This window comes from Mastomys coucha, unplaced genomic scaffold (genome assembly GCF_008632895.1).
Source record: "Mastomys coucha isolate ucsf_1 unplaced genomic scaffold, UCSF_Mcou_1 pScaffold15, whole genome shotgun sequence".
In the NCBI taxonomy this organism is placed as follows: Eukaryota; Metazoa; Chordata; class Mammalia; order Rodentia; family Muridae; genus Mastomys; species Mastomys coucha.
In genome coordinates this window covers 88,649,278-88,665,694 of record NW_022196897.1, presented here as the reverse complement: position 1 = coordinate 88,665,694, position 16,417 = coordinate 88,649,278, and the positions used below count along the sequence as shown (strand labels likewise).

The window sequence follows — 16,417 nt, the reverse complement described above, 5'->3', positions numbered from 1 at the left end:
GAGAAAGCTTCTCATCCTTTCTCCTGTCCCATAGATCCATTGATTCACCAGGCGCACTGGATGGGGATTGCTCTCTTGTAGGTATCATCTTGGAATCTGACTCTTCCTTCCTGACCTTATTTATTCATCCTTCAGGCCCAGCTGTGTCTCCCTTGTCTTCCCATATAGAACGAATCTTTCCCTTCTAGGTTCAGTCACATTGAATTGTGAAACATAAAGAAATAAGCAGTTTGTATGTATAATTTATGTATGCATTATTAAATCTGTATGGTTTCTAACAAAGTGCCATAATGGTCCCTTCCCTCAAAGATACACTTACCCCAACTTCTGGGATCTGTGGCTATGTTACCTCATATGGCAAAAAGAATTCTGCAGATGTGATTACCATGAAGACCCAGAGATGGGAGTAACTGGGCTATCCAGATGGCCCCAATCGAATCACTGAGGCACTGGGTCAGAGTCAGAGATATGGTGTGAGAAGGCCTCCATCTGCCACTGGCATTGAGACTCTGAAGACAGTGAAGGGCCATAAGCAATGGAAAGTGACCTACTGAAACTTGGGGTCCTATTCAGTTAACATCCAGCAAAAACCAGGACCTTAGCACCATAGCCACAGGAATCTGAGCTCACAAACATCCTGAAGGACTCTTCTTGTCTCCAGACAGGAAGACAGCATCAACACATTCAGACTTTAGCTCTTGAGACTTGTGTCAGAATTCCAACAACCGCCTACAAAAGGATAAATTTATGTCATTTTAAGCCATCACATCAATGATAATTTGCTACAACAGAAATAGAAAGGCAATATGTTTCTACCAGGGTGCTATAATTTTATACTTTTATGGTTATAATTTTATATTTCTGCCATTTTGTTCATTTGTGGTTGCTTGAGAATATGGATGTTTCTCAAACTAGCTTAAAATGTCTTAGTTATTCGTAATCCTCCCCCCCCCACCCCCAGAGCTTCCAACAGCTGTGAATTCATGGTGTTTCATCTGATCACCTCATTACCTAAGTAACCGTTTTAGCCCAGCATCCTCTTGGGTACTGATGGATACAGTCCAGTTAGCAAGGGAATTGGAGCACTTCCCAGATACTTAAGTTTTTATCTCATGCAGGCACACTAGAAGACTGTATTGTCTCTGCCCACTCAAAGATCAGAGAGACTACGTGACTTACTTTGGCCAAGAACTCTGAATAAATGTGTTCTCTCTCTCTCTCTCTCTCTCTCTCTCTCTCTCTCTCTCTCTCTCTCTCTCTCTCCTCCTCCTCCTCCTCCTCCTCCTCCTGTCTTTGGTGTTTGGCATGTTACCTGACAATGTTCAAGATGGTACTGGTCTGACAGCTTGCATACCATCAGGATTATGCTCAGCAAAACCTGGCAGCTGACCCATGATGTACATGTAGGTAGAGAAAAGGCAAAATAAGCTCTTTGCTTCACTAGCTCAGATTTTGAGGTGGTTGTGGTTACATAATTGAGCTCATTTCTGAGGAAACTATTTTCTGCCTTTTAGGTTCCTACAGTCTCTGGGGGAGAGAAGTGAGGCATATGAACAAGAGATAATCCAGTTCACTGCTGGGTACTCACTGAATGCCAAAGGAAGAGGAAATACAACCCTTGACACAGCTTAGGACACTAGGGGTGACAGCCTATGGTTGATGCAGGCAAGGGGGCTACAGAAAGAGTTTGTAAAGCAGCCTGGCACAAGTTAGAAAATAAGACTTGGAAGTTATAGATCTGTTTCAAACTGCAATCCTGGTCTTTCACATGCGATCCTGGACAAAATAAGCCCAATATTTCCCTTTGAAAGCTGGAGGTTTTGAACATCAAGCCTACAGAGTGCCAAGAATTGGGAAACAACATATTCCAAGAACCTAACTTGCTGTTATGACACTGAGCATCTCATTGAGAGAAGCAGCAGTTTGGAAAGATGGTGCCACACTGCATGGATGTGAACATGCTCTCCCTGAAGCTATGACCTAACTGGAAAGCAGGGTAGCTGCAGTCTATGACCACAATTTCCAGCCTGGAGTTTCCAGACAAAGGCCTTCCTCTGCTCGGTTAGCATCTTTGTAAGGGCTTCTAAGGAGAGATGACCCTTCTGTGACCTCTAGGTTTGATGCTTGAATGCTTCTTGTAAGCACAGCACAAGCCCTGACTCATCAATATTATGTGGGCGGCTGGGACCCTTGTGGCTACAGCCAAGATTTAATCTCTAAGCCACCTACAGTCACGTCCTCTCAAGTCTGAGCTTCAGAGAACCCCAAATCATGGGCTGATGGAGTGAGGAGTGCCAAGAAGCACCTCCTGGGATCCATGGGCCTTGGTGAAGCTGTCTCAAAAAAAAAAAAAAGATTAATTGTGTCATACATCATCCTTTCTCATTACAAAAAAAACAAAACAAGACAATTATAGAAATTACTGATGAGTAAGTAAATAAATAAACCAACCATTATTCTGCCATTCTAAGACAAGTTCTTTTAATACCTTGAATTTTCCCAATTAGATCTATTCTTGAATATGTATATGTATGCATAGATGTGTACAAACATAATATACAGCATATTATGAGCATTTTCCTATAAATGTACTTCTAGCACATAACCACATATCACATGCTGTGTAGTATTCTGTTGACTGGGGATACAGTCCCAATTTTTAATCAGGAAGACATTTAGGTGCTTTCCACTTTGTAATCACACAGCTAGATTTGGATAGATTCTGTCACTATTGCTGCTTTTCTCAGCTCTTCTTTTATTTAGTCCATTAACTCAGAATTTCAAGCAATAATAGTTGACCTCTTTCACTGGTTCCTTGGGCTAAACTCTAGTGGCAAAGTCGCAGAGTCAGAAAGGCAGTGTGACTTTAGGACAGTCATTCCTACTTTGGGTTGGATTCGTTTCTTGAAACTTCACAGAATGATAATGAAAAACATCTCTGAGAACCAAATAGGAAGGGTTACGTTTTCCCATTGCTGAGTCCCTTGCACAGAGCTGTGCTCTTGTTAGCTGTGTTTTGGGTTTATTTTTCCTTCTGGATAATGTAGCATCACTAACCCCAGCCAGTTGAGCTCACAAAAGAGGGATGGAACTTTTTTTCCCCTCGTTCACTGTTCTCTTGAAGCAGGGGATAGAGGTTCTTCTATATTCTCTGCTTTGAGAAGGCGAGGCTGAGCTTTGTCTGGCCCCTCAGAGCCCCTCACCTCTAACAATAGGTCTTTATGCTTTTTGCCTGGTGCCTCCTGTGAGAGTGTGGTGCCCATTGTTAGTCCCTTCTCTTGGCAGGCTCATCTATTGAGTTTGGCTTCTGCTGACTAAAGTAAGGGAAGCTGACCTAGTTGAGACGAGAGGCTGAAAGAAAAGTCCCAGTGTTGTCATATGGCCCGAAGGCTCCATGTGAACCTGTCAAAGTAAATATATATGAATTAATCATCCTAATACGACAAGCCCCAGCACTGAGTCTATGGCACATAGTGCAGCATGCTGAGAGTGTTGCATGGTGGATGCAGGGGGACACTAAAGAATCCTGCCTTACCTTGCAGAGAACTGTGTGTCATGCCCCAGAGTGAGCTGCTTATATCTTCAGGAGCACTTGTACAAAAGAGATGCTTTGCCATGCTTCATGAGTAAGGTTAAATGGATGCCTATTCTTCAACTGTTGAATAGACAAAGACCAACATGAGCCTAACGAGGGCTATGATTATGGTAAAGAAGTTGGATGCACCAAGCCACCTATCAAGTGAGCTTATAATAAAAACACCTTTAATATACAAGGTTTCAAAAAAGCAAAAAAAAAAAAAAATGCCTATGCAACTTTTCCTGAACAATGCTACAAGGTGGAGTTTACTAAAAATAGGGATCCTTGGGATACAAGGTCCAGAGACCTAGCTCAAAAGAGGGACTCTGGATTCCTAGGATGGGAGAACAACCCAGAAGAACAGCAGTAGAATAGACTACCAGAATAACAAGGTACAGTGAAGGAGGAAGAGGGTTGCTGGAAGTCTTTGACTACGTTATAGGTTTGTCTTTACCAGGGATCATATACTTGAGGAAGAATTTGGGGGAGTAAATTAATATTGAGTACACAAAGCCAGGCAAAGGAAATAGAACACAACTGTTAACAATAGCGTAAATGTGTGACAAAGGAAACAGCCATGACATGTTACTTGGCTCATCCATGACCAATATTTTCATATATATTATCATGTAAACAGTAAATATTGAATTAACAAAAATAATACAGTTATGTGTGAATGAGTAGGCAAGTGGAAATATGTACTTTGTGGGAGGATCCAGGAATAGTCAAAGTGGTAATACTGAGAAGCCAATCCTTCCCTGCCATGGTAGAGAGTCCGAAGACAAGCATCTAGGATGGAAATAGAAGCACATTATTTAAAGATGAAGAGCTCAATATCAAGAATGAAATAAAAGGTTGAAGGCTATTGCCTTTGAGGAGAACAAGTTACAGATAGTAAAAAGCATAGGAAAGGCTCCATTTTTCATGATGGCACTATACATTTATAAATAGGTACTTAATGTTCTTTTATTAAATTGACTAAACTTTTAGGGGGATATGCAATTGAAGAAATGATGGAGACTTCTCTTAAGTTCCAAATAGATAAGTTGTTGCTTGTTTCTTTGTTTTAAATCATGTCCTTTCCTTTGTCCATGAGGACAATCATAAGAGATCAGGCATGGTTGGGAGTTGCTTGTCTACTGTATGTGTGGGGTTCTCCTGATGAGATTTCATTTTAAATAAATGGTCCATTGCTTTTGTTTGTTTGTTTTAAGTTTGACAGCATGGCCAAGACATAATATATATTGTAGTACCAGATTCTCCTTGGATCCCATAGGTTCAAGAACTAGCTAAGTGATTCCTTATAAGATGCAAGATGTTACCCACTGAGGAGACACATTCCTTTCTCTCCATCATGACCTCTAGCTTTCCTCTCTACATGGAAGTATGAGTACACAAAGTGCTATCAATATTTCTCTCTCACTCATTCCTGAAACCAAAGGCCATCCCCTGGGCAGTTAATAGTTTAAGAGCGGTGGGTGATGCCAACAAGGGGACGAGCTTGTGGCCCTGACTTGACAGCTTCAGCCTCAGTGTACCCCTGCTCTACTTGTTGAACCAGGGCATTATGAACACATGCTCAGGACCACATCCACTTTGTACTGATTCTCTTGGTGGCAAGGTGAACAACCATAAATCCCTTACATGTTGTCAGGCTTTGCTTGGAGCCCTTCCAAAAGATTAACACCTTTGATGATCACAGCACTAGAAGTAGCCACTAGTCTTTCCCACATTTTATAGATGAGGAATCAAAGCATGGAGATGTCAGTGATCAAGCCCACAGTCACCCAGCTAGCAACTGGCAGAGCTGAGACATGAACAAAGACAACTTTTGTTTATTTTTTCAAAGCACATGTTCTCAACAGCTTCCCTTAACCATCTTCCTTCTAACCCCACTTTAATATTCCTTTCCCTTAAATGAGCCCTGAAATTCTCTCACAGAGGCTCTGCCATAGCCATTATAAACCCCTCTCACTCTCTCTTCCATTTGGTTTGTGTTGCTTAAATGGGAGTTTCAGCAAACATTAAGCCTGAAAACTAAAGCTGGGAGAAGAAACCCTTCATCAACAAAATGCCTGACACACGGAGGCATTTGAAATCCTTGGCGGCAATCTGATACCCATGTGGTAATGGTTTGGAATTAAGAATATAAGTCTCACACCCAGTGGCTGACACGAAGAGAAACTGCTCACTAATCTCTCGGTGCTCAGGCAGAGCAGTAGTGGGTCAGGCATGCCTTGGATGATTTGTCTCACAGAACAAGAGGCCCCTCTGCATAGCAGAAACCAGAGACTTTGCAAACCAGCCCCAGACAGCCCAGAACTGGACCTTCCCCCAGGCACTGATTTTATGAACAGAAGGCCATGGATGGCCTTGGAATTGAAGAGGGTGAGGTAGAGAAGGGCTGGCCTCATGGAGAGACCCTTATTCTCCTGTTGCTTCACTCCAGCCTTGGGAAGCTTTTTCTGAGGTTCTCCAAGCCCAGGCTTACTCCTACCCCAGAGGCTTTTGCTTGGTTAAGATTGAGCTTCCCTGCCTCCAGCCTGAACAAATCTCCACTCTGGTATGTCTACCAAGAAGTCATCCTGATCACCCTCAGTTAAGGCAGCTACATATTTCCCTTCTTGTGTTTTTCCTATACCATGTTTACAAGTAACAAAAGCACATCTGGAGCAATGGCTCAGCAGTGAGGAGCATTGGTGCTCTTGCAGGAGCATCTCACGGATGGCTGTGAGTTGATGTAAATCCAGTTTAAATCTGTCACTCTTCTGGCTTCCACGAGCCCCCACACACATGTGACACCCATACACATGCAGGACACACACAATAAATAAAAATAAATCTATTTAGGTTATGTATTTATTCTGTTTCATTTACTTGTTATATGCTTCTCCTCCAGGTATGAAAGCAGGGACCTTGTCTTACACAAAATTTCTCAGGCCTAGAGCCTAGAACTGTGCTGGTCTGCAAAAAAAAATAAAAAAAAATTCTTGAATGAATGAGATATTTCCAGGAGCAAGGCAGGTGGGAGGGCTTGGTCCTGAGCCCATGCTGTAGAACAGTGTGCTCTTTCTGCTCCAAACCTTCCTACTACCCAGCCAGCACTGAAGACCTTGTTCCAATTATAAATAAAACTTTTCTGGAAGCTCTGTGATTCCTCTGGGGGATTAAAGTCAGGATCATCTAAAGGCAGAGGGTGAACTGAGTCCCATGCTCCTTTGTTTACAGGGAATGATGGAGCAAAAGCTAGCCTTTGAGGATGCCTCCTGGCATCTAGTTCCATGTCAGGGCTTTGGCCATTCTCTGCTTCTTTCTGGATGGTCCTGGAGAAGCCTCTAAGCTCTCAACAAGTGAGCAGTCGTAGACATTCTAGAACCAACGTGCCATGCTTGCTCAGCTCAGTGGATGTGCCTCATTCTCCTCATCTTGATCCATACAGATTAAATATTCATCTGTAAGACATTCCTGCTTAGGCAGGCTGATGCGGACCATGATGGCAGGGGAGTCAAATCCAGACTCAGTGGGGCTTTCGAACCAAACTTCTCCCTCCCTCTGCTTCAGCCCCACCCCAGTGTGGTGCAACCCTGTCCTCATGGGTCACCAGACTGGTGAAACCTGAACAGTTGGAGGCCAAAGGAAGCACTTGATGACAAGAGGGTGGGGAGGTAAGCAAGTAGAGAAGGAGTGGGACTTGAGACAGGAGCCTGGTGGGGGGCAGAGAGAGGCACAGGGTGACTTATTTTCAAACAGAGACAGATTTTCAAATCCAGCTTTGCTGTGTTTATCATAATGAAATCTTATGAGGTTGCTGTGAACGGGGCCCTGTATGCATTGTTATGCTATTTGGTTTTGATAAAAAGTGGCATTGTACAAGATGTTCCTTGGCCACGTAAAAGCTTGCTGCATAGCTAATGGTGGCACAGAGCCATACCACAAGTTGAGCAATGCCGTGAGGGGATTAAGGCTGGTATTTTAATGTGAACTTTAAGGGAAGAACTGAAAGAACAAGACATAAGAAGAGACAGAGGACCAAAGAGTGAAACAGAGAACTGGGAGGAAGCAGGAAGAAATGAATGGAGAAAGGAATGAAAGAACAAAGGCAAGACAAGGCATTTAGTGGGGGAAATACATCTTATTAAAATGGGAGCAAGCTCACCCACTCTCAAAGGGAAGGTATTTCTTTGCCCTCTTTTTCTTGTCTGCCTTTGTTCCACAGCTTTGCTCTATCTGTATGCACACCCATTCCTCTCCCTTCCACTCCAGACAAGGAGCCAAACTACCTGAGAGTTTTCCCCAATGCTGTAGGTTGTCAGAGTAGCTTAATAGCACTCTTTAACTTAGCTCAAAACCATCGATTTTTCCCGTCACTTACTGCTGAGCCCGGTCCTTGGGACGTGCGTTCATCAGTGGACTCCCAGAGACATGAGCGGAGACAAAGAACACTCGCTCATTCTTTCCGTTTTTTTTTTTCCTGTTTTGCTTTTGAAAGAAAATTCTAGAATGTACCCAACAATATTGGAGAAGAAGAAAGATGGTCTAGAGGAAGAAGTGTGGTTTGGAATAAGAGAGTTAGTTAAAGATCCTCACTGTACAGTGAGTTTCAGAACATAAGCAGAAAAGCATCTGATATATATATAGGTATCTGATAATTCTTGTTTTCTTCATTAACAATTCATCTCACCCTACCAGAAAACTGTGGGCCATCATTATGAGACCAGGCCATTTCTTCATCTTGCACTGGAGTCATAAGCTTGCAGACAGTATAAAATCTGGTCCCATTTCTGAGAAAAACCAAACAAGGTCTTGGCATTCAGTACAATGCCTTCCACCATGTACTCAGGACTGGTGCCTGATATAGAAAGAAACTGATATAATCATGATCGAGTGCCTGGAAAAATCTGAAGAACTATGGCCAAACCATCAAGGGCAAATAGCTATGACCGGCCAGTGTGAGTGACTGGCAGTAGAGTTGGAACTTGGTTGCCTTCTGTTCTATTGTCACCAACAGTAGTGAGGCAGCAATGTCCTACTTTCCCAATGAGGTCAGCATTTGCTTAAAGAGTTTCTGTCTAAGTCATTTACTGCGACCCTAGCGACCCGGATATGCTTTTCAGGTTATATAGGACCATCACATATCTGCAGGCCATGGTGTGCTGATGTTTCTTCTGCAAACCCTCTCTTCTTCTTTTAATTTTTAAATTGATTCTCAATTTCTGACATGTAATAATTGTGCATATTTATAGAGCACAGTGTGACCTTTCAATATACACATGCATTATGTAATGAGAAGAACAAGGTAATTGGCAGAACTGTCATCTCAGACATTCATCATTTCTTCACTAGGAACACTTTAAGTCCTCTCTAATGGCTGTTTTGAAATACACAGTTAGTTGCTGTCAATCGTAGTGGATTGTGTGCCAGTTGTACCATCGAACATCAGTAGCTCCTCCTCCTGTCCAGCTGCCTCATTCTAGCTCCCCTCTTTTCACTTCTGTCAGAGAAGCACCTGCTCATCTTCCATGACCTCTGTGACCCCCATTCTCAGAGCAGCCTTTCCTGTCTCTGGCCTGCAAGAATCCAGTGTATCCTTCTTTGTCCCCAAGGGTGGCCTGTACAAGTCACTGACCTTGCCTCTGTGTCTCCTCCCATTTTCCCAGAAGCCCTTTGAGCTTAAGGATCCTACTGGCTGCTGTTTGTGTCCTCTGTGCCTAACACTGTAGTGATCAGAACATGGTACACATGGAAGGGCTCAGAAATTGCAAGTAAATAAATGAATGAATGAGTGAATGAAAGGAATGAAGAAACTGTCAGATGACAACCTAGACTTTAGGAACCAAGAGACTGGTTTTAGTACACTGTGCTCTTTCAGCTTTGTCACTATTGCGAAACTATTCAAGCTGTATCCTAATGACTAACCAGCACTTGCCAGATGGGAGCCCTTAGCCCACACATAGGTAGATTGAAAATCAGATGTGATTTCTAAATAAATAGAACAAAAACACAGGCTATTAAAAATATATTAGAATTCTTTACACTCAAGGGAGAAAGGAAGGTAAAAGGGGAGAGGAGAGAACCACTTATTGGGCCAGAAAGGATATTAATACTTTTTGATATTTCATTTGTTCTTCACAGACAGCCTGTGCTAGTATACATTGTCCCATTGCACATTATAGATGGTAGACGTGACAGCTAAACCAGACTTCTTCATTCTATGAGTTGTAGAAATCTAGAAATTGGCTTCTGAAAAGTTTCCAAGGGCTGAGGAGAAGGCTCAGTGGGTGAAGTTCCTGGTGTGCAATGGGGAGAATCTAGGTTTGAGTTCTAGGACCTTTATAAAGCCAGACACTACAGCAGGAGTCCGTAATTCCAGTACATCTGTGACAAGCTGAGAAGTAGAGACAGGATGAGTCCCAAAAAACTCATGGGCCAGATAGCCTGCCAAATAAAGCCACAAACAAGAAGACTCTGCCTCAAACAAGGTGGAAGAAGACTGGCACCTAACATTGTCCCCACATGTGTTTTGGCATGCATACACCTACACTCACACACAGAGACATGGACACACAGGAACATACAGTGGGTGGGGGTAGAAAGAGGAGGGAGGGAGGAAGGAAGAGAGAGACATAAAGGAAGAAGGGAGAGAGGGAGAGAGGAGAGAGAGAGAGGGGGGAGATACACAGGAGCACACACAAAGATTCAGCTTTTTAAAAAAAGTTTTCTAGATTCAAGTCTCTTTCTATTCACAGATTAGGAAACTAAGGCAGAGATGTGACAGTCTTGGACAGGTCATTTGGTGACTGTCTAAAAGTCAGTATCAGACCTGCAGTTCAGCCTTGAGAGAAGGTGTCTGGAGATGACTCTTCATAGACAGGGAACAAGTTCCTAGGCCATGGTGGTTCTGTTCTAGTCAGATTTCCATGCTTCGAGTGTTTAGCATGGTCAGAATTTTGAGACATACTGTTGTGGGTGGGCCTGGTGCTGTTCTTGTGAACCAACCCCCAAATAATAAAGGAGCCAATCACTGGGTGAGTAGGAGGGACTTCTAGGTTGGACAGAGGAAGAGAGGAAGCAGGAGTTAGGCCTTTTTGGACAGGGGTAGCATGTAGACAAGATGTAGCTATGCGTATCTCCTGGTTTTGATGGCAGATCCGTTAGGATTCACTACCAGAGGATTTAGATTCAATAAGGTATACAAGTTTAGGATTTTAGTTGCTATGCCCAGCAATTGAGTTACCATCGTTTCTGAATTATAAGTTTGTGTTGTGTTTTCCTTCACGTGGTGGCTCATTTGGGTTCAAGAGAGAAAGGTACAGGCAGCAAGGCGTGGGTTTGCCTGAGGTGCTCCACAAAGGCCGTGGGGGATTTGAAGCATGGGGTTGGCGTGTTAATGACCTGCCAGTGGGAACCTAGCAAATTGGGTGGAGAGACTGTGGAGTTCTGAGTCAGAGCCTCCATGAGAGAAAAACAGGCCAGCCATTGCCCACCAGGGCATGGCTGGCCAGGCTGCTAGAGCAGAGGCACAAGCGCGGGTAAAGTGCTGGCTATTTATTTTTTTAAATATTTCCCGCAATAACTTGCTATGAGCTTGCTATGCAGCTGAGAATGACATTGAACTCTGATTGTCCTAACCTCCACCTCCCAGGTTCTAGGATCACAGGAGTGTACCGCCACACAGCTTTATGCAGTGCTGGGGGTAGAACTCAGGGCCTTATGCTTGCTTTGTAAGGATTCTCCTGACTGTGTCACCAGACCAGCACATAGCCTTCTGCTCTGGCTTCTTTCACTCAGCACAATGCCTTTTAGAATTGTTGTTGTAAAAAACTTACTTTGATTATCCCACATTACATACAGGGGAACTAAAATCTGGTATGTAAAAATATTTCTTGATCCATCTTGTAAGTAACCCAGCTAGAAGTCAAACCTGGCCAGGCTGATCCTAGCGCAACCTACTGTTTCAATTCCTTCCACTTTTGTACTGGCCAACAGGGCTCCTGGCCTTCATTCACCCATGAGCCCATCATGAGTGGTCCTTCTGTCCCACAGTCATAATGTAAGGAGTTTCACATGTGGAATCCCACGATGTCATAATAAAGAGGCATGGAAATTTGTTACCTCATCATCATCCCTTTGCCTTGTCTTCCTCATTATCCCTTCTCCTCCTCATCCCTTCTCCTCCTCATCCCTTTTTATCATCTCTCCTTTTCCTTTCTTCTTCTCCATATCCCTCCTCCTCATTCCTCCTCTTCCTTCTCTCATCACTCCTTCCTTTAATATTACCCCTTCTCTTCCTCTTCCTCACCATCCCTTCTCATTCCTTCTTTTCCTCACCATCTTGTCTCCTCATCTTCCCTTCTCCTCACCATCCCTTCTCTTCCTCATCTCTTCTCCTCTTCCTCACCATCCCTTCTCCTCCTCTTCCTCACTATCCTTTCACCTAATCATGACCCCATTCTCTTCCTCATCCTTTCTCCTCCCCCTCATCCCTTCTTACTCCTCATTATCATCCTTCCTCATCATCATCTCTATTCCTCCTCATCTCTACTCCTCCTCCTCATCTCTTCTCCTCCTCTTCCTCACCATCCCTTCTCATTGTCATCCCTTCTCTTCCTCTTCATCACTATCCTTTCTCCTATTCATGACTCCATTCTCATCATCCTTTCTTTTCCTCCTCACCCCTTCTCCTCATCCCTTCTCCTCATCATCACTTCTTCTCCTCATCCCTTCTCCTCAACATTATCCCTTCTCCTCTTCCTTCATCTTTCAAGTTTGACCCAGAAAATATTTCAGCACAATATTACAAGAGAAAAATGTGGACAAGAAAAATGTTCATCTGATTCTTAAGGAGGAATCTATGCCTACTTTTGACCTCCAAATTTCTACATCCTCAGCTGTGACTTCACACAGTAGGGTCTGAATTCTTATTAAATAGAAAATCTACACACAGCTACTCACTGGCTGGTTGGCTTTAGCAAGTATCTTATCCCTTGAGGACTTAGTTTCCTTGTCTATAAAGGAGACTCCAAGGCTCTGTGGAAAATTCCATGAAACAGCACAGCTAGTGCTCTGTGGGAAAAGCACCATGCTATCTCCACAAGTATCAGGCCTTCTAGTTTATTTCTATCTCAATTATCTCCAGAACTGAACTCCAGGTATGATCATGTTCTGGAATGTGGAAGAACTAGGAGAATACAGAGTTCAATGGTGAATTTAACAAACATTCATTGACCACAGTCTTAGATGTTGCCCCTGGATGAGGCTGGCTCTTAGTTCCTACTCATGAAAGGCCTGTAGTATATTTTATTATCTACCAACAATGAGGATGATGATCGTCAGTTAGTACTGAGCTAAAGGTTCACTACACTTATATTACTTCATGTAATCTTCACAAGGATCCTCAGAGACTCCAGAATCCCTTTTTCTAGGCAAAGGAAACAAAACACCTAATATTGTTTGACCTTGATGGTAAATGGTTGTGCTGCAATTTGGACTCACATGTATTCAGCCAAAAAACAGCATTTGTTGTTCTTTTTAGACAGGGTCTCACTGTGTATACAGGCTGGACTCAAACTCACAGAGATCTGCCTGCCTCTGCCTCCTGAGTGCTGGGATTAAAGGTATGCACCACCATGCCTGGCTTTATTGGATTTTTTTAAAAATGAAAAACATTACTTTCATGAACTATTCAGATCTGGTGGGACCTGGAGAAGTTGAAACAACAGCTGTTCTAAGAGACATGGGATAGAAAAGGTGCAGAGGAAGCCAGGAAACCTTAAATGAGGCAGGCACAGTAGAAACGCAGGCTCTCTTGAGGCTTAAATGAGGAAGGCATAGTAGAAACGCAGGCTCTCTTGAGGCTTACTGCTAGAGTCATGCAACTCTGATCTGGGGTGTTTGGAAAGACAATCAATGGGGAATCTTTTGGATAGAGGAAGGCTTTTTTTTTTTTAAAATGGAAGAAGGGAATTATCTGCTGTCCTCCTGGGGATCTCATTTTGCTTCGCACACATAAATCTGCCCTGGGTATTTATTCATTAATATGTTTTATTTATTTGATGACTATCTCAAACATGTATATATACTGTATGTTGATCATATCCAACTCATATTCCTCTCATGTTCACAAGGCCCCTTGCTACTTTCCCTCTAACCTTTTAATTTACTTAAGTCACAAGTCTCCAAATATTCAGTGAACTTTTCACCGTGACCTGAGCCCATATTTCACTGTTATATTATCAGAGGCATTTAAGTCAATAGACGTTTATATATGAACAACTTGGTGGCTGCAATTAAAGTAAGACAATTCACATATATCAGTTATTTAATGGTCAAGATTCCTCATTGGATATGTGTCTTCTAGGCATGCACAACTTCACCACCCTTGGAATCAGATTGGGCTGCAATCCATGATGTCTTTTTCAACTCTGAGAATATTGCATGACCCGCATTCCTCCTATGGAGGGGATATAGGGGAGAGGAAACATGGCCGTGAGTCTACATCGGAAAGCAGGTGGCTGCAGGTCTGAATTTCAGTGCCTCCATTGTATCAAGACAGTCAAAGTCACTGTTGACCTTTTCCTCTTGTTGGCAGGTGACATTACATCACAATCAAATATTAACAACACACACAAAATTGGAAGGGATGTAGAGAAGCAGCCCATGCGATACCTTTTGACAAGAAAGCAAAGCTGTCTCACATGCTATGCCTCACCCCTGCACAAGTCCAGTGATCTCTCAGCAGCCAGAATCATGCCATTTGCTTACCACCAGCTACACGGACAATATCAACATTTAACTGTGTGCCTAGAGCTCCAAGTCATGCTTTAGGAGATGGGAGGCAGTGGGTAGATCCTGGGTAAACAAGCAGTGTCTACTGTAGAGTCACATTTCCTCATGCAAAGACCAACAAAACAAGAGTTAATTCCTGCTCAATAGCTTCTTCAACTCTAGCTTGGAGAGCAACATGACCTATCACGATGCAATAAGATACGCAGGAGAAAGGCACTTAATTTTCCTGGGATAACCAGAGAAAGTCCTAGGAACAAACTGGCCTCACTCTCAAAGGAAAGGAGGTCAGGAGACCTGAAGGAAAAAAAAATGTCATGTTGCTCAGACAGAATGTTTGCATGTGCCATGCAGGATAGGTGGAAGGTAGAGAAGTTGAGAAATGATACAAGCTTCGTAGGGACAGACCTGTCTGCTCTGCAGGCTCTGTTGGACCATAGCTCCGATAGAATGGCGGATAGCTACGACCTTCCTTTGTTAATTTTGAGGCTTTGCATTGTTTTTCGTTTTGTTTTGCTTGAGAAATGCTCCTTCATATTCTACAAGATTGCCAGTCAACATGGCCTGACTCTCTATTGCCTGAGAATTGACCCCTAACACAAGAAGAGCCAATCCACATCCTTTATGGAACTGATACTGGTGCTAAAGCATCTACCTTGTGTGCAGGGAGTCCTGGGTTCAGTTCCCAGTGCTGCACTAGCTGGTTGTGGTGGTACACTCATGGAGTCCTGACACTCAGAAGGTGGATCAGAAGGCTCAAAGCTCATGCTTATCCTAGGTGTCATCCACAATGAATGCAAGGCTAGTCTGAGCTACATGAGACCTTGTCGTGTTACTAAATAAAAAGGGGCAAGGGGAGAAGAGGGGGAGGACTTATGACATAGCTCTAAAACCTAAATTTAATTCACCACAAATCATCACTACTCCATGAGTTGCTTAAGCTGGTTACATTTCTATCTTTAAGTGCAGCTGGTTTGAGTTAGGTCTTTAGAAACAGAAAAACTCACTTGAAACTCTCCCAGTGCTCCAGCCTGAACCTTCTCCATTCTGCCTCCCTTAGCTGCTGGAAGAGAAGAGACATGTTTTCCACTGTTGTCTGAAAGAGGCTCTGGTTGTCACCCAGCTGGCTGGCTGGCGCCCACTTCCTGTCCTGTGAATGTGGGCTACCTTCCCGGGGCTGTTATCTGACTCCACTATCAGCTAGCAGGTTTCTAGGAAAGCAGTGTTCTACAAGAGCAAATGGATATGGTCAGAGCTAATGGTAACTCCAGCAGCCATGAACACAATGGGGCCAGGGACATCTTTCATGACTTCTGGTGTTCAGGAGTAGGCCATGAGCTGTTACAAACAAGATAACTTGTGCTTCTAACGAGTTCTCAGAGGCTCCAGGGCTGACTTTACTTCAACTAGCTTTTAAGTACTTCCTATACCTCCAACCTAGTCACACACTAGCTATGTTAACCTGGGAAAATAACCTCAGATCTCTAAGCTTCTTTTTCTTCACTGCTAAAAGGCCACTTGCAATCATATATGGAGTGCTTGCTGTGTGCCAGATGTATGAAGCTGTGTTGGGGGTGCTTCCACCTAACGGGAAGTCACTGATATGTACATTTTCAGTACAGGGCTGACACACTGTGACATTTCCATCTGGAGACATCATTGTCTTTGTTACCTGTGTTGCTATAGAGACCACCAGCTTCATTCCAGTCTTTTAATGGATGAGGAAACAGACACTCAGAAAAACATAAAGTCACCTAGCACAATCCTTGGCTAGGAAAAAGCCAGAAGCCATACATTCCCTAAACCTAGGCACATGCACAGAAGTAACAAAGATTACAGAGGGCTGAGAAATTATTTGACCAATGAAATGAAAATTCTAATTTAAAGAAGCATGAAAATGACCTAAGAAGAGATACTCCTTGCATTTGGCTGAGCAACATCATATCACAATGGTCGTTGTTAGTTTCATGTCTATCCATAAGTTAAAAGTGGTAGATCTGATACCAGCAAGGCTCTTTAAGAGATATGAGAAATGCATTCTGATGTCTGTGGAAGAGA

At 43.2% G+C, this 16,417-nt stretch overlaps 3 long non-coding RNA genes across 4 annotated transcripts; 1 reads left to right on the top strand and 2 right to left on the bottom strand.

Moving 5' to 3' along the window:
• Positions 1-229: 229 nt before the first annotated feature.
• Positions 230-10,495, bottom strand: LOC116092258. 2 transcript variants are annotated; one of them, XR_004119183.1, is made up of 4 exons: positions 10,398-10,495; positions 3,536-3,655; positions 3,335-3,402; positions 230-729 (listed from the first exon to the last, which is right to left on the bottom strand). It is a non-coding gene; the product is annotated as an uncharacterized LOC116092258 (long non-coding RNA). The 2 variants fall into 2 exon arrangements; XR_004119182.1 differs by lacking the exon at positions 230-729 and having other exon boundaries at positions 2,465-3,402.
• A 1,512-nt stretch (positions 10,496-12,007) lies between these two features.
• LOC116092259 lies at positions 12,008-14,587 on the top strand. The gene is made up of 3 exons (XR_004119184.1): positions 12,008-12,480; positions 13,935-14,084; positions 14,166-14,587. It is a non-coding gene; the product is annotated as an uncharacterized LOC116092259 (long non-coding RNA).
• On the bottom strand, positions 13,878-15,535 carry LOC116092260. Its single transcript, XR_004119185.1, has 2 exons — positions 15,367-15,535; positions 13,878-14,027 (listed from the first exon to the last, which is right to left on the bottom strand). It is a non-coding gene; the product is annotated as an uncharacterized LOC116092260 (long non-coding RNA).
• Positions 15,536-16,417: the final 882 nt, after the last annotated feature.